Source organism: Salmo trutta, chromosome 14 (genome assembly GCF_901001165.1).
Source record: "Salmo trutta chromosome 14, fSalTru1.1, whole genome shotgun sequence".
In the NCBI taxonomy this organism is placed as follows: Eukaryota; Metazoa; Chordata; class Actinopteri; order Salmoniformes; family Salmonidae; genus Salmo; species Salmo trutta.
The window spans coordinates 16,178,779-16,201,676 of record NC_042970.1 but is presented as its reverse complement, the minus strand read 5'-3'; the positions used below and the strand labels follow the sequence as shown (position 1 = coordinate 16,201,676).

General features: G+C 42.0%; 1 protein-coding gene and 1 pseudogene across 2 annotated transcripts in view; one reads left to right on the top strand and one right to left on the bottom strand.

Annotated features, from left to right (window-relative positions):
* Positions 1-1,008: 1,008 nt before the first annotated feature.
* On the bottom strand, positions 1,009-3,023 carry LOC115207510 (phosphopantothenate--cysteine ligase-like; annotated as a pseudogene).
* Positions 3,024-7,711: 4,688 nt separating this feature from the next.
* The window catches only part of LOC115207508 (forkhead box protein J3), a 146,003-nt gene continuing 130,816 nt past the window's right edge, over positions 7,712-22,898 (top strand). For both annotated transcript variants that reach the window (XR_003881020.1, XM_029774622.1), the window contains exon 1: positions 7,712-8,038. The gene's annotated coding sequence lies outside the window, so the exon portion shown is untranslated. The remainder of the gene's footprint in view (positions 8,039-22,898) is intronic.

Below are 22,898 nucleotides of genomic sequence, written 5' to 3'. Positions count from 1 at the left end.
GAGTCAGATGAACTCGTGTTTACCATTTTTGTGTGAGTGCAGTTTGAGTGAAGTTGCTAACTAGTGTTATCACAATGACTGGAAGTCTGAGTATCCGTTATTGTGCTAGTAGATACCCATAGACTTCATTGCGCTTATGCTAGTTAGCAGTGGCTCACGGAACCACCACTAACTTCCTTCATACTGTACACTGAGACATAAATATGCTATCCATGATTTAATTTGACTCTGGGGAAGTAGATAAATGTTCTCATTGCCAAAATCCCAAAGTATCCCATTAAAGGTACACTTAAAGGTACACTCAGCAATATGATGTGGCTCAGTTGGTGGAGCATGGTGTTTGCAACGCCAGCATGGTGTGTGCAACGCCAGGGTTGTGGGTTCGATTCCCAAGGGGGGCCTGTACAAAAAAAAAAAATGCATGAAATGAAATGTATGCATTCACTACTGTAAGTTGCTCTGGATAAGAGTGTCTGCTAAATGACTAAAATGTACATGCACAAAGTAAGCATTGAAGCGTGCGACTAAACTTCTCAGCTGTTTTGGTCCTATTGCTACCACGCAGACCCATGCACATGTGCAGATACTGTGTGAGAGGGATATCTCACTCATCACAATATCTGAAGTGCTGCTCGTGGCAATGTAATTTTGCTGAGTCTACATCTAAGCTGGATTGGTCTCTATGTTGTCAGGTGTCTGAAGAGTCTGGGGCTGAACCATCATACTCTGACTTGGATGAAGAGGCTGCCCTGCACTTCTACAGAGGAATGGAGAGGCTGAAACTGAATAGGACCTACAGGCTGAGGAGAAGGGTGAATGTTACCAGGTACATTTACTCAAATTCAGTGTAGGAATGAGATGGGCAGGGCTTGATGGGAGATCTATTTCTTCGTTGCAGATGAAGAGGTGTTGGATCTGGATACCAAGAGACTCATTGCCTACCAATGTCTCACCCTCTGAGTATTATCCTTTAAACATGTAGAAATTAGTTAAACACACACACACAAGTATACAGCAGTAATTATTTATTGTACAGCTTAGCCTTCATGTACAATATTTACTTGTTTCCATACTCATTGTACAAAACACAAAATTAAGAACATTTTCACCCAGTACTTCAAATCATGACCTTCGTATCAGGCTGTTCTTGTATTTTATATGTTAGTATTCCCTTCCCGGTTTAAACCTTTCGTCTAATTTGTACACGCTGCTCGATTCTTTCAGCTAATGGCCAAGAACAAAGGTTTTACACCGAAGAGGACACGTTTGTAGACTACATTTGAAACTTGAAATTGCGGTGTATTAAATGTATACATATCCAATGTATGATAAGTGCTTTGCAGGCGACGTTACTTGCACCTCCTGCAGGCACATCTTTCAGGACCTGAGGGGTATACTACAAAGCAGAACCAATGAGTTAGCCAGCTTACTTTGATTAACAACCAGAAATACCTGTTGATTTTTGTGATTCATTTAGAAAAATATACTTAGGTTGTTGAGTTAATTAGACCATAGCCCATTTCAAGCTTATTTATTAGTTCAGAATATTGAGGCAAGTTATCTGGCTAACTCCTTGATCCTGCTTTGAGGTGTGTATGCTGATATGATATACAGTAGTTGATAGCAAAATTGACAACTTGTGTAATTTAACAAGTGTCAATTATGGATCAAATTGAATTCCAACAAGTGTATTTTTTAAACAAATCTACATTATAATCTTGAATATATTCCAGGTTCGTGAAGTCTGTTGTGAGGAGACAAGATACAGTGGAGAGCTGTCTGGTATTCATGCTGGACTTAGTGTCAAACTCAAATAACCAACCAAACCGTTTCCACACAATTGCAAGTAAATGACACTATCACTGATAGCTGTATGCGGTGTCATGCCTTCAAGGAAGACTGTTGCCAGTTCCCTCTGTGGAGTAGATTTGTCCAGCACATAAAATACCAACATACAGTCAAGGTTTAATGTCCCGAGTCTGTTACTTTACTGATGTACTGTCTGTGATTATTACTCTGACAATCTGCTCCGTTGTAATCAAACTGCTATGAGGTTAAGTCAATTCATTGGTTGGCATTATCATTCCACAACCAATATGTTGGAATCTGCCTTCTGACATAAGATGTTATGTTACTTAAAGTTAAGGTGCTCAAGGATTGTTTTGCTGTGATTATGTAAATATTTGATTTTAAAGGCAGAGTGTGTACTGAAACCTACTTATGCATGCACATGAATGTCTGATCTAGGACGGTGAAAGCCCTGCAAGATAAAATAAAGATCCCAACTAGACAAGCATGAATTAAGATTTCAGAAGAAAGTAGAGATAGTGCCCTGCCCCAGGGACTTGTACGACATGTTAGTGTGTTTCATCGGACCACCAAAGCCAGCCCTCCCAGTAAGCAGCACAGTTTACTGGAGTGTATTCATTAGTCAGATTCTGTGAGAAATGATTTGCAACGGAAGCTGTTTTACCTTTTACTCTAGGAAGCAAACAGATCAAATGGGGAGGGACCTCCATGAATTTGTCCAGTTGTAACTTGTTTTTGTTGCATAACGTTTTCCGTTTTCAGTGAAGTTTCCATTGCAACTAATGAAAACACCTCTGCTGGATAGTCTTGTTGGGTTATGAATTGGCTGTGAGCTCTGGTCAGGTTACTGACAATACTGTCCTCAATCTCCACATCTCTGCTTGCTTCCTCATCCGTAAGTACCAGCTCGGCCTGAGTGTAAGGGGTCTCCACCACTACGTAACCTTGTCTGGTGTCCAGTACGTTGGCCACCACAGCTTGTTCAGTGCCTGCCGAGCTCTGTCCAGCAGGATGGACGGGTCCGTCTCCAGCTTGTTCAGTGCCTGCCGAGCTCTGTCCAGCAGGATGGACGGGTCCGTCTCCAGCTTGTTCAGTGCCTGCCGAGCTCTGTCCAGCAGGATGGACGGGTCCGTCTCCAGCTTGAAGGAAATCCCGAATGTCTATGGAGCCCAGTCCTTCACCAGCGGCGACATCATCTTGGGGACCATCTTCATACTGATCTATAGGACAGAAAAGATGCTCGGCTTACAGTGGATCAATGATAATGAGCATGTGCTTTTGTATTCGATGGCTTTCTTTACTCACCTGAAGTGGTCCATTGGAGGACTGGATTTTGTGCTCTAGCATTTCTGAACCCTGAACCCATTTCTTGAACCCTAAGAGGGGAGTGAACACAGAGTGCATGTTTAATATACCAGCACATGTATGTACTGTACACCCTGATAAGCCCTGCTACTACTTCTAGCTGAGTGTCAGTAACTACCTATGGGGCTGAGTGCCTGTGCTGCAGCTTTGAGGTGAAGGTACTCAGACAGGGTGCTGAACTCCACAGGCAGAAGAAGCCCTGCCTCTTTTACCACCTGGTAACACATCAGGACTTTGCAAATGTTGGGAAGTGCCTGCTGGTTGACCATGACTTGGCCACAGCCAGAACCCTCCTCTCTATTGTCCAGCAGCAGGCTGTCCAGCAGATTAATCCCAGAGTAAAGGCGTGTGAAGGGATATAAGGAGCGGTGTCTGTGCAGAAAGATCACAGCGTTTCCTGACTCTAGTAAGTACTCTGCCGAAGAGGCTCCGTGCTGGCCACTGCTGAAGTTATCTAGGAAGTGGAGAGTGAAAGACTCCAGGGGACTTTGGTGCCTCCTGAGGTGATCAGCACGATCCTGCAGCCCTGTGCTGCTCAGCAAAAGCTGCCATCTGCCCTTTGACCTCCTCTACATGGTCAAGCCAGGGAGACATATCTACAAAACAAAAATGACATTGAAAAAGTATGTAAAACCTACGCATTGTGTGTAATTTGTGTGACAAATGTCGGAGTAAGGTGTGGGAGGAGAGGAGCCATTGTTTTCAGAGTTACTTTTAAACGTTTTGGTAAGAATAGGATAATTGTGACAAACTTTTGAGGGGACGAATAGTAGTCACTAGTTGATTATTTGACTGGTTGGCATATGGGATAATTATGTTAGACTCACTTTTGTCTTCTAGCTACAACTTCAAACGACAATTTACAGCTGCTAACGTTAGCCATGAAAATTGTGCACTGGAATGCGGTTCACATTCGTTGCTACTAGGATGTTCATTGGCATGGGGAACGCACCTAAGATCATTCGGCTCGTGTTGCAGTTGTCAGTGAATTAGCTTAATATTTCAATGAATCTTATTAACAGAAACATTACTTACTTTTAAAGACATCGAGAGAAAGAAGTCACTGATGATTGCGAAGTAGTGGTCGACTTCCTGATGTTGTCTGGCGTGACGTCGTCTTCTATGATCTATTCCATTGCAATGTAAACAACTCAGAACTATGTCGCCACCTAACGTCATGGAAGTTGAATTGTCAGAAGACTTTTCCTTACAACAATCAAATAAATGTTGTTGCTAGCCTATACATTGTGTGTCAGTTATCACACTTAAAGAATTTTGGCAGATATAATAATAACCTATGCAGGAATTGAGTGGTCTTTATCTAGATACTGTACCTACAGGGCAAGCAAACTCCCCCTGTGCCATTAAGGTCCAGACCTTTTGGCAGAGAACACAGTAAGCCTCAGTAGAAGGCTACACCAGGACGGCAAACATCAGACAAAAGCCTGAGAGACTGCAGAATCACCCCACCGCTGCCAACAATGAAGTGATTGAGGGGGAACAGCTGGAGCTAGGCTGCAACCAGCGACAGGACAAGTGCACTTCCTACAAGTCCACATCTCTTGGCAGAGGCTGTACTCCTCTTTCATATAGCACACACAAACCCAGGTGAGAACAGGGGCACAGTTCAATCAAAGGCCTGTGAGAATGTAGTGATTGGCATGGGCATTCAAAAGGTTCAACAGCTGCACCATTGAGAGCTTGTTGACGAGCTACATCACTGTTTGGTATGGCAACTTCTTGGCATCCGACCGTAAGGCGCTACAGAGGGTAGTGCGTACAGCCCAGTACATCACTGGGGCTGAGCTCCCTGCCATCCAAGACCTCTATACCAGGAGGTGTCAGAGGAAGGCCCTAAAAATTGTCAAAGACTCCAACTACACAAGTCCAAGAACTTTCTCTCTGCTACCGCACAGCAAGCGGTACTGGAGCGCCATGTCTAGGACCAAAAGGCACCTGAACCGCTTTTACCCCCAAGCCATAAGAGAGAACAGTTAATCAAATGGCTACCTTGACTATTTGCATTGACCCCTTTTTATTTGGACTGACTCTCTTGCACCGGCTTTATGCACACTCACTGGACTCTACTCACACGTACTACACTGACACTCCAACACACACACACACACACACACACACACACACACACACACACACACACACACACACACACACACACACACACACACACACACACACACACACACACACACACTCTTCACAAATGCTGCTGATACTCTGCTTATGATCTATCCTGATTTTCTAGTCACTTTTGACCCTACCTACATGTACACTACTGTTCAAAAGTTTGGGGTCACTTTGAAATGTCCTTGTTTTTGAAAGATTTGTATTTTTTTCTCCATTAAAATAACATCAAATTGATCATAAATACAGTGTAGACATTGTTAATGTTGTAAATGACTATTGTAGCTGGAAATGGCAGCTTTTTTATGTATCTACATAGGCATACAGAGGCCCATTATCAGCAACCATCACTTCTGTGTTCCAATGGAGTGTTAGCTAATCCAAGTTTATCATTTTAAAAGGCTAATTAAATGTTTTTCATTAAATAGTACCCGCAAAACAGTCGTCTCAACGTCAACAGTGAAGAGGCGACTCCGGGATGCTGGCCTTCTAGGCAGTTGCAAAGAAAAAGCCATATCTCAGACTGGCCAATAAAAATGAAAGATTAAGATGGGCAAAAGAACACAGACACTGGACAGAGGAACTCTGCCTAGAAGGCCAGCATCCCGGATTCGCCTCTTCACTGTTGATGTTGAGACTGGTGTTTTGTGGGTACTATTTAATGAAGCTGCCAGTTGAGGACTTGTGCGGCGTCTGTTTCTCAAACTAGACACTCTAATCTACTTGTCCTCTTGCTCAGTTGTGCACCGGGGCCTCCCACTCCTCTTTCTATTCTGATTAGAGCCAGTTTGCGCTGTTCTGTGAAGGGAGTGGTACACAGCGTTGTACAAGATATTCAGTATCTTGGCAATTTCTCTCATGGAATAGCCTTCATTTCTCAGAACAAGAATAGACTGATGACTTTCAGAAGAAAGTTATTTGTTTGTGGCCATTTTGAGCCTGTACTCGAACCCATTGGAAGACAGGAGTGATGGTTGCTGATAATGGGCCTATGTAGATATTCCTTAGAAAATCTGCCGTTTCCAGCTACAATAGTCATATACGACATTAACAATGTCTACACTGTATTTCTGATCAATTTGATGTTATTTTAATGGACAAAAAATGTGCTTTTCTTTAAAAAACAAGGACATTTCTAAGTGACCCTAAACTTTTGAACGGTAGTGTAGGTCCAAGAGGCTTGTAAACAGCTTCTACCCCCAAGCCAAACTTTTGAATGATAGTGTACATAATACCTAAATTACCTCAAATACATCGTACCACTGCGCATTGACTAGGTCCTGGTACTCCTTGTGTATATAGTCTCATTATTCTTATTTTATTGTGTTACTATTTCCTTTTCAATTTTTTGCAAGTTTTTCTTACTTTACACTACATTGTTGGGAAAGGGCTCATAAGTAAGCATCGTAAAGTCTACACCTGTTGTATTCGGCGCATGTCACAAATAAAATGTTATTTGATTTAGTCTGATTACATACAAAGAGTCTACACATTAACCTGAAGTGATACAAATGGCAACCGCACAATAACACAGTGACCAGCTACTGTATTGACAGCGTGGTATCTATGTCTCCATATTTGGCTATGGCTAGATTCAACACACAATGTAATTGTAGATCATTTGCTTATTCCCATCACATATTTGTAATGGGAAATATGATTGGCAACCTGTTTGCAGCTCAAGTGAAGTATTTTCAATGAGAATCCACTGGAGGCTCTGTTTTCCAACCGAAAACTGTATGAGGAAGCTGAAATACTGTATATACTGTACTAATAGTGATCAGACATTTTTGATTCCAGCAAAGTATGAATTGACCAAAAATGTCAATACATGTCTCATAACATGAACATTACTAAGATAGTGCTCCATGTAGAAGACTAGAGGCAGGTAGCCTAGTGGTTAGAGCGTTGGACTTGTAACCAAAAGGTTGCAAGATTGAATCCCTGAGCTGACAAGGTAAAAATCTGTTGTTCTGCCCCTGAACAAGGCAGTTAACCCACTGTTCCTAGGCTGTCATTGAAAACAATAATTTGTTCTTAACTGACTTGCCTAGTTAAATAAAGGTAAAATAAAATAAAAAAATAGATGCTGCTAACAACAGTATAATCTGAAGTCAAGGAAATAGCAAAATTAATAATTTATTGCAATTAAATATTACCTCTTGTTGTACTGTCATAACTCCTGTAGTAAGGTTATTAATAGCTTAGAACACTATTTTTTTATTATAATGATGAGTGTTGTTATAATAATTATGTGTTGTTTTATTGCTATTATTGTTGTTGTTTTATTAAAGTAGCAGAGGCAGAGAGAGAGAGAGAGAGAGAGAGAGAGAGAGAGAGAGAAAGAGAGAAAGAGAGAGACGACAGGGAGGGGACTAGTTTGTGTGGCTGTGTACATCGTAGAGTGCAGTAATATAGCCAGTGCAGTTTGTAATCGGCATCGTTCTCGAATTGTGTTGGAAGTAGTTCCGGGTATTTTTGTGTAGCTAACGACAGAGTCCCGGATGTTGGTTGTCGAGAGGAAGGCGAAAGGGAAAAGGCGGAGAAGCCGAAGAAGGACGCCACGGGCACATCAGTGAGGGCACAACGGGTCTAATCTAGGACAAACGCCAAGAGAACAGGCACCTGAGGGACTTTCTTGTTGAAGATCAGGTGGAAGAGGAGTGGGCAGTTACTTCAACACTTCCCTGGACAAAGGCAACGACCATATATACCCAGGGTAAGTGAGCTGTAAGAACATGGGAATGGAAGTTGAACTGAGGCCCATGAAATGGACGACTTTCATGGGGAAGTGAGCTGCACTGAAGTTCTGGGGATTGAGTTCAGAAATCAGGGCCTCTTGTCAGTTTTCTTTTTGCTGGGACGGAGCCTATGGGGACATCATTAGTAACGATCCAGGTAGCTCGTTGCCAATGAACTAACATGATAGCATGGTTCATCATTTTAGCTACGTTAGCTAGCTATAACTCTCGAACTTGACAGCTAGCTATCTAGCTAACGTTAGCTTGCTAGCACCATTGATAACTGAGCAACTTTGACAGCTAGCATTCGTCTTCCACATCTTTAACTAGCCAGTTAGCTAGCTACCGAGCCATGTTGTGAAGAAAACCGAACCTCTTTTGACATGGTGTGTTGCTAGCTATAATATTAGCCAGCTGTTTAGCCTTGCTTCTGTAACGTTAAGTGGCAAACGTAAGATAATTTGGGAATTTTCCGGTTAGTCCAAACTGTCACACGCTCTGTCGTTAGATTGACTGGTTGGTCAACTTGGTCCCTCACACCTCATTAGCTGTTAGAATGCGGTTGTGGGATTTCCCCATATAACGATGGTAGCTAGTCTAAAACAATCCAATTTGATGTCTAATAAAATAACGAATGCATTGGCAAAATGTCACTGGCTAGTTTGGCTACTAAGAATCACGAAAGCACTTGAGGGCAAGGCTGTGTTGATTCAGGTTCTAGTATTTTATTTGCACAATTTTGGGAACTTAATCCCACAAAAAGAGATCAGGTCTGGTTTGTCTTAATCACCCGTTCTTTAAATAGCAGCTACAGTGCTGTCTGCATGCACATGCAGCCCTGAAACTGCTGTTGAAGTGGTTCTGTTTTCAATAATGACTTGAGTCATTTATTTTATTTCACCTTTTATTTAACCAGGTAGGCCAGTTGAGAACAAGTTCTCATTTACAACTGCGACCTGGACAAGATAAAGCAAAGCAGTGTGACTAAAACAACAACACAGAGTTCCACATAAACAAACGTACAGTCAATAACACAATAGAAAAATCTATGTACAGTGTGTGCAAATGTAGGGAGGTAAGGCAATAAATAGGCCATAGTGGTGATATAATAAAAATTTAGCATTAACACTGGAGTGATAGATGTGCAGATGATGATGATGTGCAACTAGAGATACAGGGGTGCAAGAGGATAAATAACAGTATGGGGATGAGGTAGTTGGGAGTGCTATTTACAGATTGGCTGTGTACAGGTACAGTGATCGGTAAGATGCTCTGACAGCTGATGCTTAAAGTTAGTGAGGGAGATAAAATCACTGAAGCTGGAGTCTTATTTTTCTTTCTTTTTTTTTTTTTTTGCACTTCGTTCCAGTCATTGCCAGCAGAGAACTGGAAGGAAAGGCGGCCAAAGAGGTGTTGGCTTTGGGGATGGCCAGTGAAATATTCCTGCTGGAGCGTGTGCTATGGGTGGGTGTTGCTATTGTGACCAGTGAGCTGAGATAGGGCGGGGCTTTACCTAGCAAAGACTTATAGATGACCTGGAGCCAGAGGGTTTGGTGATGAATATGTAGTGAGGACCAGCCAAGGAGAGCATACAGGTCGTAGTGGTGGGTAGTATATGGGGCTTTGGTGACAAAACGGATGGCACTGTGATAGACTACATCCAGTTTGCTGAGTAGAGTGTTGGAGGCTATTTTGTAAATGTATTTATTTAATTTTTATTTCACCTTTATTTAACCAGGTAGGCAAGTTGAGAACAAGTTCTCATTTACAATTGCGACCTGGCCAAGATAAAGCAAAGCAGTTCTACACATACAACAACACACTTACAGTCAATAATACAGTAGAAAAATAAGTCTATATACAATGTGAGCAAATTAGGTGAGATAAGGGAGGTAAAGGCAAAAAGGCCATGGTGGCAAAGTAAATACAATATAGCAAGTAAAACACTGGAATGGTAGATTTGTAGTGGAAGAAAGTGCAAAGTAGCAATATAAATAATAGGGTGCAAAGGAGCAAAATAAATAAATACAGTAGGGGAAGAGGTAGTAGTTTGGGCTAAATTATAGATGGGCTATGTACAGGTGCAGTGATCTGTGAGCTACTCTGACAGCTGTTGCTTAAAGCTAGTGAGGGAGATATGAGTCTCCAGTTTCAGAGATTTTTGTAGTTCGTTCCAGTCATTGGCAGCAGAGAACTGGAAGGAGAGGCGGCCAAAGGAGGAATTGGCTTTGGGGGTAACAAGTGAGATATACCTGCTGGAGCGCGTGCTACAGGTGGGTGCTGCTATGGTGACCAGTGAGCTGAGATAAGGGGGGACTTTACCTAGCAGGGTCTTGTAGATGACCTGGAGCCAGTGGGTTTGGCGACGAGTATGAAGCGAGGGCCAGCCAACGAGAGCGTACAGGTCGCAGTGGTTGGTAGTATATGGGGCTTTGGTGACAAAACGGATGGCACTGTGATAGACTGCATCCAGTTTATTGAGTTCTGTATTGGAGGCTATTTTGTAAATGACATCGCCGAAGTCGAGGATCGGTATAATGGTCAGTTTTACGAGGGTATGTTTGGCAGCATGAGTAAAGGATGCTTTGTTGCGAAATAGGAAGCCAATTCTAGACTTAACTTTGGATTGGAGATGTTTGATGTGAGTCTGGAAGGAGAGTTTACAGTCTAACCAGACACCTAAGATTATGTGGACAACTACAAATACCAAGTCAGATCCGTCCAGAGTAGTGATGCTTGTCGGGCGGCGGTTGCGGGCAACAATCGGTTGAAGAGCATGCATTTTAAAGCAGTTGGAGGCCATGGAAGGATTGTTGTATGGCATTGAAGCTCGTTTGGAGGTTTGTTAACATTGTCCAAAGATGGGCCAGATGTATACAGAATGGTGTCGTCTGTGTAGAAGGGGATCAGAGAATCACCAGCAACATTATGTATGTATGTATGTATGTATGTATGTATGTATGTATGTATGTATGTATGTATGTATGTGTGAGAGAGAGAAAAGTCAGCCCGAGAATTGAACCCTGTGGCAGTCCCTAGAGGTCCGGACCACAGCCCCTACGATTTGACACACTGAACTCTATCTGAGAAGTAGTTGGTGAACCAGGCGAGGCAGTCATTTGAGAAACCAAGGCTGTTGAGTCTGCCAATAAGAATATGGTGATTGACAGAGTCGAAAGCCTTGGCCAGGTCGATGAAGACGGCTGCGCAGTACTGTCTTTTATCGATGGCGGTTATGATATCGTTTAGGACCTTGAGCGTGACTGAGGTACACCCATGACCAGCTCGGAAACCGGGTTGCATAGTGGAGGGGGGGCTTGAGCAAGTTGCTGCAGGGGGTGCTGAACTGTTGGTAGGGGTAGCCAGGTGGAAAAGCATGGCCAGTCGTAGAAAAATGCTTATTGAAATTCTCGATTGTCGTACATTTATCGGTGGTGACAGTGTTTCCTAACCTCAGTGTAGTGGTCAGCTGGGAGGAGGTGCTCTTATTCTCCATGGGCTTTACAGTGTCCCAAGTTCTGTTTGAAAAAGCTAGCCTTGGCTTTCCTAACTGACAGAGTATATTGGTTCTTGACTTCCCTGAAAAGTTGCATATCGCGGGGGCTATTCGATTCTAATGCCGAACGGCACAGGATGTTTTTGTGCTGGTCAAGGGCAGTCAAGTCTGGGGTGAACAAAGGGCTATATCTGTTCTTAGTTCTACATTTTTTGAATGGGGCATGCTTATTTAAGATGGTGAGGAAAACCCTTTTAAAGAGCAACCAGGCATCCTCTACTGACAGAATGAGGTCAATATCCTTCCAGGATACCCGGGCCAGGCCGATTAGAAAGGCCTGCTCGCTGAAGTGTTTTAGGGAGCGTTTGACAGTGATGAGGGGTGGTCGTTTGACCGCGGTCCCATTACGGACACAGGCAGTGATCGCTGAGATCCTGGTTGAAGATAGCAGAGGTGTATTTAGAGGGCAGGTTGGTCAGGATGATATCTAAGAGGGTGCCCATGGTTACGGATTGTACCTTGTAGGTTCCTTAATAATTTGAGTGAGATTGAGGGCATCTATCTTAGATTGTAGGACGGCCGGGGTGTTAAGCATATCCCAGTTTAGGTCACCTAACAGTACGAACTCTGAAGATAGATCGGGGGCAATCAATTCAAATATGGTGTCCAGGGCACAGCTGGGGGCTGAGGGGGGTCTATAACAAGTGGCAACGGTGAGAGACTTATTTCTGGAAAGGCGAATTTTTAAAAGTAGAAGCTTGAATTGTTTGGGCACAGACCTGGATAGTATGACAGAACTCTGCAGGCTATCTCTGCAGTAGATTGCAACTCCGCCCCTTTTGACAGTTCTTTCTTGTCAGAAGATGTTATAGTTAGGGATGAACGTTTCAGGATTAAGTAAGCCTTTGGTTCCATTAGACTTTGTTTTTATAAATACATATTTTAGTCAGTGTCCAATTCCCCGTAGTACAGTTGTTTTGCTGAACAGTAATGGGGAGGGCTTTTCAAATGTGGATGATGAGACAACCATCATTCAATGTGGCCTCAAAGTTCTCTCTTTCTCTCTCAATTCAGTAGACTTTATTCACTTGGCAAGTTAAATGACTTGCATTGAAAAAATGGTGGGACCAACAGCTAAGGTATTAATAGTAGTAGTGGAAATGGGATTACCATTAATCTGTCTGTGCTCTCTCTCAATTAAATTGAAGTGGGCTTTATTTGTATGGGAAACATATGTTTACATTGCCAAAACAAGTGAAGTGAACAAAAGTGAGAAACAAAAAACATAACAATGTAAAGTAAACATTGCAATCATAAAGGGGTGTTTCTCAATATGCACACTGCCGTGCACCTCAAACTCATGCTCCGAGTGCATTCTTCCACCACGTTCTCTTGAGGACGAGAGTGTGGAGAACGCGTAAAACAATACATTTGAGATGCACTCGTACTCCCCCCTACTGTATTACCTCACGCTTCACCTCCCCATTCACTGAACCTTCTTCTAGCCAGGACAATGGCAAAAACAGACGAAACACGATGTGGATAGCTAACTAACAATTCGTTCTGGCTATCTGGCTAGCTAACAGTACTAGTAGCTATCCAGTTAGCCCTATTGACTTATTATGGGCTTGCTATCCACATTATGTAGGCAGGTAAACATTACAAAATTAACACAGCATGTATTTATTAATGTATCAAGATAAAATATTGTAGTCAGGCAACAAAATATGAGATGTGAATAGGTAACATTTCATTCTGAAGTCGGAGTGTATTTTCTCTCGCTTCAGCTCAAATGTCCGCCAATGATTTAAAGAAATGTTGCATAATGTTTTTTTTTACATGGTTGCGTCATTTCTTTACATACTTTCCACTGAAGCTTGCATGAATCAAAATATGTATAAACGGAGTACGCATTCGAGAAATGCCCTCCATGCTCTGTTTCGCGTACTTTGATTTGGACTCGTACTCAGACCCTCCTGTAATCCAATTTGCATGCTTGGAGCACAGTAGTTAGCATTTCTGAGAAACACCCATTGCTTCAAAAGGATAAAGACATTTCAAATGTTATATTATCAGCTATGTGTTTTTATCAATGTGTAAATAGTTATTGTATGAAGATAAGGAAACAGATATATTGGTTGTATTTAGCATAGGGCTGACCCCATTTAGTCCACTGGTTGATTGTTTGGGCGATAGGCTGTTGGTTGACCAAGATTTTTATTCGTGCAGTTTCAAATATATAAAACCCCAAAAATATGGCACGAGACATGTCTGATTCATGCCTGCCTGAGTAGACTAATCCAACCAATTTGTAAGTCGCTCTGGATAAGAGCGTCTGCTAAATGACTTAAATGTAAATGTAATTGCAGAGACCGCGGGGTTGGCACACTAGTATCACCAGTAGTACATTTACCGTTAATTCCCGTCCATTTCTCATCTACAATGATGGTTTGGTTACTGTAATTTCTGTTTATGCATTACATTTATTGTTATTATTCGTCTTGTTGATGTCATTGTAGGAGTGGACACGTTGTTTGCAGAGAGAACAAACCTAGGCTACGCTGGTGAGAAGTTTTGGAATATTTTATTCCATTTACCAGTTGTCAATTGATTGTCTTTTGTTTGGAGCGCTCCTGTCTATCTTGAGTAAGGACACAAACCTGATTACGCATGTAAAAGTAGGGCAAGTGTAGGCCTATAAGTGTGCCCATTTGGGGTAGAGGTCGACCGATTATGATATTTCAACGTCAATACCGATTATTGGAGGACCAAAAAAAGCCGAGAACGATTAATCGGCCGATTTTCTTAAATTTTATTTTATGTATTTATTATTATTTTTTGTAATAATGACAATTACAACAATACTAAATTAACACTTATTTTAACTTAATATAACACATCAATAAAATCTATTTAGCCTCAAATAAATAATGAGTCATGTTCAATTTGGTTTAAATACTGCAAAAACAATGTGTTGGAGAAGAAAGTAAAAGTGCAATATGTGCCATGTAAAAAAGCTAAAGTTTAAGTTACTTGCTCAGAACATGAGAACATATGAAAGCTGGTGGTTCCTTTTAACATGAGTCTTCAATATTCCCAGGTAAGAAGTTTTAGGTTGTAGTTATTATAGGAATTATAGGACTATTTCTCTCTATACGATTTGTATTTCATATACCTTTGACTATTGGATGTTCTTATAGGCACTTTATTGCCAGTGTAACAGTATAGCTTCCGTCCCTCTCCTCGCTCCTACCTGGGCTCGAACCAGGAACACATCGACAACAGCCACCCTCGAAGCAGCGTTACCCATGTAGAGGAAGGAAAACAACTACTCCAAGTCTCAGAGCGAGTGACGTTTGAAACGCTATTAGCGCGTACCCCGCTAACTAGCTAGCCATTTCACATCGGTTACACCAGCCTAATCTTGGGAGTTGACAGACTTGAAGGGGTGGGTATAATTTGTGGAATGTTCCAACAGGAATCTGTTCCAAAAAGCATAAAGTAAAAGGTTGCCAACCAACAATGCATACACACCTAGCTAACTAGCTGCCGAATAGGCATCAACTCACCACGTAGCTTATTCTTAATGTTTGTCCATAGGCAACCAGAGTGAGGACAGACATTTTTCGGAATAAACGTGATGAGTGAAAAACGCAATGAAATAGACCACTCACTACCCGGTATCTTATTCTGCAGCTATACAACTTTGTATGCATTGTTTTTTGGCAGCCTTGTTATTTACGAAGTTTTGGAATAGATTCCTGTTGGAACATTCCACAAATTATACCCACCTGGCTTGAAGTCATAAAGAGCTTGAAACACAGCGAAGAGCTGCTGGCAAAATGCACGAAAGTGCTGTTTGAATGAATGCTTACGAGCCTGCTGGTGCCTACCATCGCTCAGTCAGACTGCTCTATCAAATCATAGACTTAATTATAACATAATAAACACACAGAAATACGAGCCTTTGGTCATTAATATGGTCGAATCCGGAAACTATCATCTCATCTTGTGGAGTGCAATGTAAGGCAGGTGGTTAGAGCGTTGGACTAGTAACCAAGGTTGCAAAAACGAATCCCCGAATCCCCCCTGAACAAGGCAGTTAACCCCCGTTTCTAGGCCGTCATTGAAAATAAGAATGTGTTCTTAATCTGACCTGCCTAGTTAAATAAATGTGTAAAAAAAAATATTTTTAATAAATAAATTTAAAAATCGGCAAATTGGTGGCCAAAAATACCGATTATCGATTGTTATGAAAACTTGAAATCGTCCCTAATTAATCGTTCGACCTTTAATTTGGGGATCTGATGCTATAACTCAACATCACTGTGGAGCTTCTCAAGTAATGTTTTTCTTGGTCTATTTTTAAATCCATGTAGAATGAAAATAGTTCCTCAACGTAGCTTATTTAAAAAATCTTTCCAGCTCTCTCCCCTTTTGATTACACCTCGGCATGAAAGGGAGAAAAAAGTAATGCTCTGATCCAGTGGAAACATCATAAAATGGGCCTACCTGATTTCTTAACCGTTGTGCAAAATAGCCTGTCTGTCCAGAGGTCATTGGCACTGGAAACTCCGAATATTTTATACAATGTAGCAAGTTTGCTAGCACAAGCTTCAAGTTAGTACAATAGTTGATACAATGTTTCAAGTTCCCAGCAGACCATGTGTAGCCAGGATATTTTCTACCTGCAGGGTGCAATGTTTTTATTTGTTGGCTTTACGTAGTTCTTTCATATTGGCAACTTTTTATTTATTTAACCTTTTTTTATCTTTAACCTTTGCAATGGCAATAAGTTTTTACATTTGTATTATTTTCATTTAGAATTTTGATTAACCACCTGATATTGATTCTGAGATTTAAATTAAACTGTTCCACAAAAATGTGCATATGAAAATCATAACTGGCACGCAGATCAGTAGAAATGGTCGAATAACTTGGCACTCCAAGTGGAAAAGGTTGCTGACCGTTGGTGTAGCCTATTACCGGCAACTTCAGGAGCATAACTCAGGATCTGCGAAGGCCAGCAGTCAGGAACAGGTTTTTTTTCCTTCTGGTTAGGCTATATTGATCTCTTGCTCCCTCTTTAGAAATGTCTTCATTTTTGATCACTGCGCTTAAAGCATCAGACAAGCTCAGAACAGATTACTCTTGGTCGACCAAGGTTTTTTGTCAGGACAGGCCTATTTGACAGTCTTGTTTGTGCTCCACTGGTTGCCCTGTTTTCTTGGTAACTGATCACAAATCTTGCTGCTTTGATTGCACATTGCTGTATTTTGTCTAACAGTGATAAACTTATATATGCTTTGTTCTCAAAGTCTGTGGGTCTATGCGATTTGGTGGAAATAGATTTCTAATATGGTCATACCTTTTGGCAGGAGGTTAAGTGCAGCTCAATTTCCGCCTAATTTTGTGGGAAGTGGGCTCTTTCAACCCCCCCCCCCCGGGAATTGCATGGTGGCTGTCAGAGAGCCTATCTTCTCCCTACTATAGAAACATGTTCTTTATTGTCCCGATTTCTCTTTCAGAACAATATTGTACTATCCTTTCCATAATCCTTACATGCTGTCCACAGTTTGAGTCTTGAGTACAGGAATGGGTCTGCTTTTTGGTTGTAACGTAATCTGTTTTCATAGTGATAAGTGGCTTAATCCGCTTTTATGATATTTATTAGACTGTGGCATCCACAACTTACCATTAGGTGCACACAACATGCAGATAGAATTTTTAAATGTGAATTTCTCACTTGATGTGCTTTGAAAGAAATGCATGAACGGTGAATGAGTCGTTTCTGGATGACTGGATAGTAGAGGGAGAGAGAGTGCAGCAGGATGCAGTATTGTTGCGGCTGTGGGCACTGAACCGTTCTCTGAGCATTGTGAAATTAGCCCATCAGTCAGTGCATCAAAGACTTCACCATTATGCTGTTGAGGATTTTCATATCCCTTATCTATTCAAATGTCTGGACCATGGAGCCTAGACATTTTGAACAGTATTATCTACAATGTTTGTATTTGCATGAAATTAGACAACTCTTAGATGCCATGTGTAATTCAATTTATCCACTTGTCATTTTAAGGATTTCACCTTTGAGTACAATATTGTAGGACTAATCTTTATTTTATATATATCAAGCATGGATAAATTGACTTAACGGCAGTTTAGGAAGTAGAGACACAGCAGCTGCTTGTTCGGTCTGTTTGTAACTATTTCCATCCAAGGATGTTTTAATATCACTTGCACAAGTACAGTGAAATGCCTTTCTTGCTAGCTCTAAACCCAACAACGCGGTAATCAATATCAGTGTCGTACAATAAATAACATAAGGTAGAACAAAAACACAATAAATAAAACAATGATAAATTATGATGTGCTGCATTTTGAGGAGGTGAGACACAACTTAATTCCCCTGGAAGCCATAAGCAAGCACCATGCTGTTAAATCCGCAATACATAAGCATTCCACAAATAACACCAGGACATTGAAAGGGGTTATTTCGCCCATCCACTTAGCACTTTACTGTTATTGAATGAAAGATTCCATTCCTCACAAACTAGATTGGCAGGTTTTCTTGTGATCAGGGATGGGAATATCTATGCAGTGTGCTGATGGTTTATGCTTGAGGCTGCCTTCTGTCTTTTCAGAGCCCTGTGTGGAAGACCTGCATTACGCCTCAATTTTGAGATTTTCTTTGTGCAGCGTTGATTGAGGTTTCAGCCTACATTTGTGAAGCGAAGCCATTATCCAGCTGTGCCTAACAGTGCTGCAACAAACCTCTGTTCTGACATTTTTCTGGAATGAAACAAAATAACTTTTTCTGCCGTTTGTGGAGCTTGTTCAGTGGCTTAGGGTATTCATCTTATCTGCCTGCAAATACTGTATTTGACAGGTTTTGCATTTCATAAAATTGGGATATCCCATTGTTGAATATTGTGGTCTTTCTTGAATGAGCATAATAAGATAATGACACCATTTTATAGAGAGGTGGGTAGTGTCTCCATATTGACAAAGCTGACCTAAGAGCCGGTCTCTCACCTTTCACATACCAGCAGCTCATTTGGAATTCATTTACATGTTTACATTTTAGTCATTTAGCAGACGCTCTTATCCAGAGCCACTTACAGTAGTGAATGCATACATTTCATACATTTTTTTTCTGTGCTGGCCCCCCGTGGGAATCGAACCCACAACCCTGGTGTTGCAAACACCATGCTCTACCAACTGAGCTACAGGGAAGGCTGTGGCCCTGTGCTTAGCCCCGTCTCACTGATAGGCTTTTTAATTTCTTCCCTTGTTGAAGTGATTATTCAAATGGATGTCCGTGAGACGCAGATATCAGACTGCTGGTGCTAGTTAAGCCCCTGGCCAGGCAGGCTGAATGTACCAGTCTGATGCTGCCCAGGGATCGGACAGACTGAGCCCAACAGGCAGGCTGAACGTACCAGTCTGATGCTGCCCAGGGATCGGACAGACTGAGCCCAACAGGCAGGCTGAACGTACCAGTCTGATGCTGCCCAGGGATCGGACAGACTGAGCCCAACAGGCAGGCTGAACGTACCAGTCTGATGCTGCCCAGGGATCGGACAGACTGAGCCCAACAGGCAGGCTGAACGTACCATTCTGATGCTGCCCAGGGATCGGACAGACTGAGCCCAACAGGCAGGCTGAACGTACCAGTCTGATGCTGCCCAGGGATCGGACAGACTGAGCCCAACAGGCAGGCTGAACGTACCAGTCTGATGCTGCCCAGGGATCGGACAGACTGAGCCCAACAGGTAGGCTATCCACAGACAAGCCCAAGCAGTCGGACACCAAAATATAAGCCATCATAATCCGATATGTCATAGGCCGGGCTATTCTTTTTGTGACGGCTGACTGATGGCAGTACAACAAGTTTAGAGGGCAATAGACGGTCTTCAATCGACTTGCAATAAGGTGGTGCTGTGTCCTTATTGATTAAACATATTTTTATTTATATAACACATGGCCTATGCTTCTATTTTATCCCAGAGTCATGTTTGCCTGAAAATACCAAATTTTCCCCCGTGCTTTGCGTGTTGTTCCTCTACTACAAGACTCTTCTCCCCTGTGGATTGGGTGGCCACAAACATGCTCCTCTGTTTGTTACTATGATGGTGATTGTTGAAGGGAGGCAGGCTCTCTGAACAAGCTCAGGCCTAACTGACTGAACGGTTTGTTTGAAATCTCTCCCATGTTCTGCTCTAATCCAGTATGAAGTTTGTGCTCTTGGTTTTGGTGTTTGTGAGATGGGACTAGCTCAGTCTTCATTAGCATTGCTGTGCATCACTAGAATGCAGGTTAGCTATGAAGCCATTCATGTAATGGAAATGCCTCCCTGATTCCAATTTTAATCTTGTTTGCAGTCATATTGTGTGAGCCCACTTCTCCATGTTAAAGACATCTCTTTATGTGAAAGATCAGAGGGGGATAATTGCACTTAAGTGAACCTCGTTTAGTGCTGGCCGGCGCAATTACAGTAACTGCAGTTCCAGGCGTTTTTGGGGGGCCTTCAGCAGCTGTCATTTGAACGCTCTGAAGCCTTAATATCAAATGGTGAATAGATTGACATTGGCAGAGCATTATGGGAAACAGCAGTTTCTAGGATGGATTTTAATGAGTTTTTGCAGTTTTTACTCAGCTGTTTTGAATCTAAGGAAAGTCATAATTAAAAATTACAATTAGAAACGCATTATTTTAGTAATGATTAAAGATAAATTATTCTCAAGGTGCTGTAAGGTGAAAAAGCCAGCACTTTTTTCCTCAGGCGAAACCCCCATTGCTTGTGGGAGATGTTTTATCATTAATGTTATTCAGGAGCCAAATTTTGAGTTTTGCTCAGCTGGGCGCTTTAATCTATTTTCGCTGTAAATTAATGAATTTTTAAAGAGCCCCTCACTGGATGTGGGAATGCAGCACTGGTTCAGAGTTTTCAAAGGCCCCCCCCCCCCCCCCCCCCCCACCTTCTCCTCACGGGATGGAGAGCGAGTTTACTGAAGCACAACACTTTAATTTTTTATTAATCTAGCAATACACTGCCTAACTCTCACAGTCGCTCCCTCTCCCCAATAAACTAGGCTGAATAGAGGCTATATGTGTGTTGACTGAATGTACGGTGTAAAATTCGGGCAGAAATTTGTTGTGGACATGGATCAGTAAAATAAATGTGTGTGTGTGTGTGTGTGTGTGTGGGGATTTTAATTCATCTGCTTGCCCAGAATAATCAAAACATTTTGTTCAGATACACATGAAAATAAAATGAAAAAATGTACTCATGGTGCCAGGCCTCAAATTCCCTGGTGGCATCGACGGCCATGCTCCTTTGTGTGGCCGTAAGGCCCACAATAATGAATGGTCATTGCGTCCTTGGGCCGGATATAATAATGTTCATTTGCATCTCCCAGCTGCCAATCGCTGTGCTCCATAGCACCTCTCACTTACATGGCTTTCTCAGATATCTAAATTCTTATTAGCCAATACCCGTCATGTGATTTGGTCCTTTTCACAGGGGGATGCAACGGCGTGCGTCCTTATTGAATTCCGAGGTGCACGTTGAAGATTATATTTACATTAGTCATTTAGATTCACAGGAGCAATTAGGGTTAAGGGTAGGCTGTCATTGTAAATGAGAATTAGTTCTTAACTGACTTGCCTAGTTAAATAAAGGTTAAATGAATAGTAGAAGGGGGGAAAGTGCCTTGCTCAAGGGCACATCAACAGATTTTTCACCTAGTCGGCTCGGGGATTCAAACCTTTTGGTTACTGGCCCAACTCTCTTAACTGCTAGGCAATGTGGCAAAATCTGTCCACATTTAATTTTCCTCAGCCAACAAGTAACGAACAGTGAAATCATGTCAATCTACTCTCTCCCATTAGTAGAAAAGTTTACCCATTCTATTGGTCAGCTTGTTCTGTGCGAGAAATAAATATTCCAGACAGACTCCGGGACAGTTGTGGAGCAATATATCCTAAATTCATACGCTGTACGTAAAAAAAAACCCGATAAAATAAACAATTCAAACGCAATGATGCTGATGTAACGTTTTAGAATGTTGAACTATTTCTTCACATTATATGCGTAGCAATATGCACATTGTAGTAGGCTACACCTGCAAATGTTCCAAAATGCAATTAGTGGGTAAACACCAGTTCTCAAAAGAACACCTCATGTGAGAGGTTTTATGTGACAGAGATGGAAAATACCCTTTGAATATTTTTGGGATTTTGTCAATGAGGCCCTTTATCTACTTTGCCAGAGTCAGATGAACTAGTGGAAACCATTATGTCTGTCTAGTATGAAGGAAGTTAGAGGTAGTTTCACGAGCAAATGCTAACTGGCGTTTAGTGCAATGACGAGGTCTATGGGTATCTGTTAGCATGAAAATTGCTGTCTGGAATGATTTAGTCATTAATTAATGGCGCAAAGTGAAATATATCGGATATCGCGATATTTGGAGTAGCATATCGTAGTAGAGTTCTTCACAAATTAAAATCAACGTTTTTATTTGTCACATGCGCCGAATACAACAAGTATAGACTACCGTGAAATGCTTACTTACAAGCCCTTAACCAACAGTGCAGTTCAAGAAGAAAATATTTACCAGGTAGACGAAAATAAAAAGTGAAAATAACAATAACAAGGCTATATACAGGGGGGCACCGGTATCGAGTTAGTGTGCAGGGGTACAGGCTAGTTGAGGTAATCTGTCCATGTAGGTGGGGGCGAAGTGACTATGCATAGGTAACAAACAACAGCAAGTAGCAGCAGTGTACAAAAAGAGGGGGGGGTCAATGTGAGTTGTCCGGTGGAGATTTTTATGACTTGTTCAGCAGTCTTATGGCTTGGGGATAGAAGCTGTTGAGGAGCCTTTTGGTCCTAGACTTGGCGCTCCGGTACCACTTGCCATGCGGCAGCAGAGAAAACAGTCTATAACAATTCTATGGGCTTTCCTCTGACACCATCTAGTATATAGGTCCTGGATGGCAGGAAGCTTGGCCCCAGTGATGTACTGGGCCATACGCACTACCCTCTGTAGCGCCTTACGGTCAGATGCCGAGCAGTTGCCGTACCAGGCGGTGATGCAACTGGTCAGGATGCTCTCGATGGTGCAGCTGTAGAACCTTTTTGAGGATCTGGGGACCCATGCAAATATTTTCAGTGTCCTAAAGGGGAAAGGTTTTGTTGTGCCCTCTTCATGACTGTCTTGATATGTTTGGACCATGATAGTTCGTTGGTGATGTGGACACCAAGGAACTTGAAACTCTCGACCTGCTAAATATCACACAACCCTAGTACCTTGTGTCCTTGAGCTGTGATAGCCTAT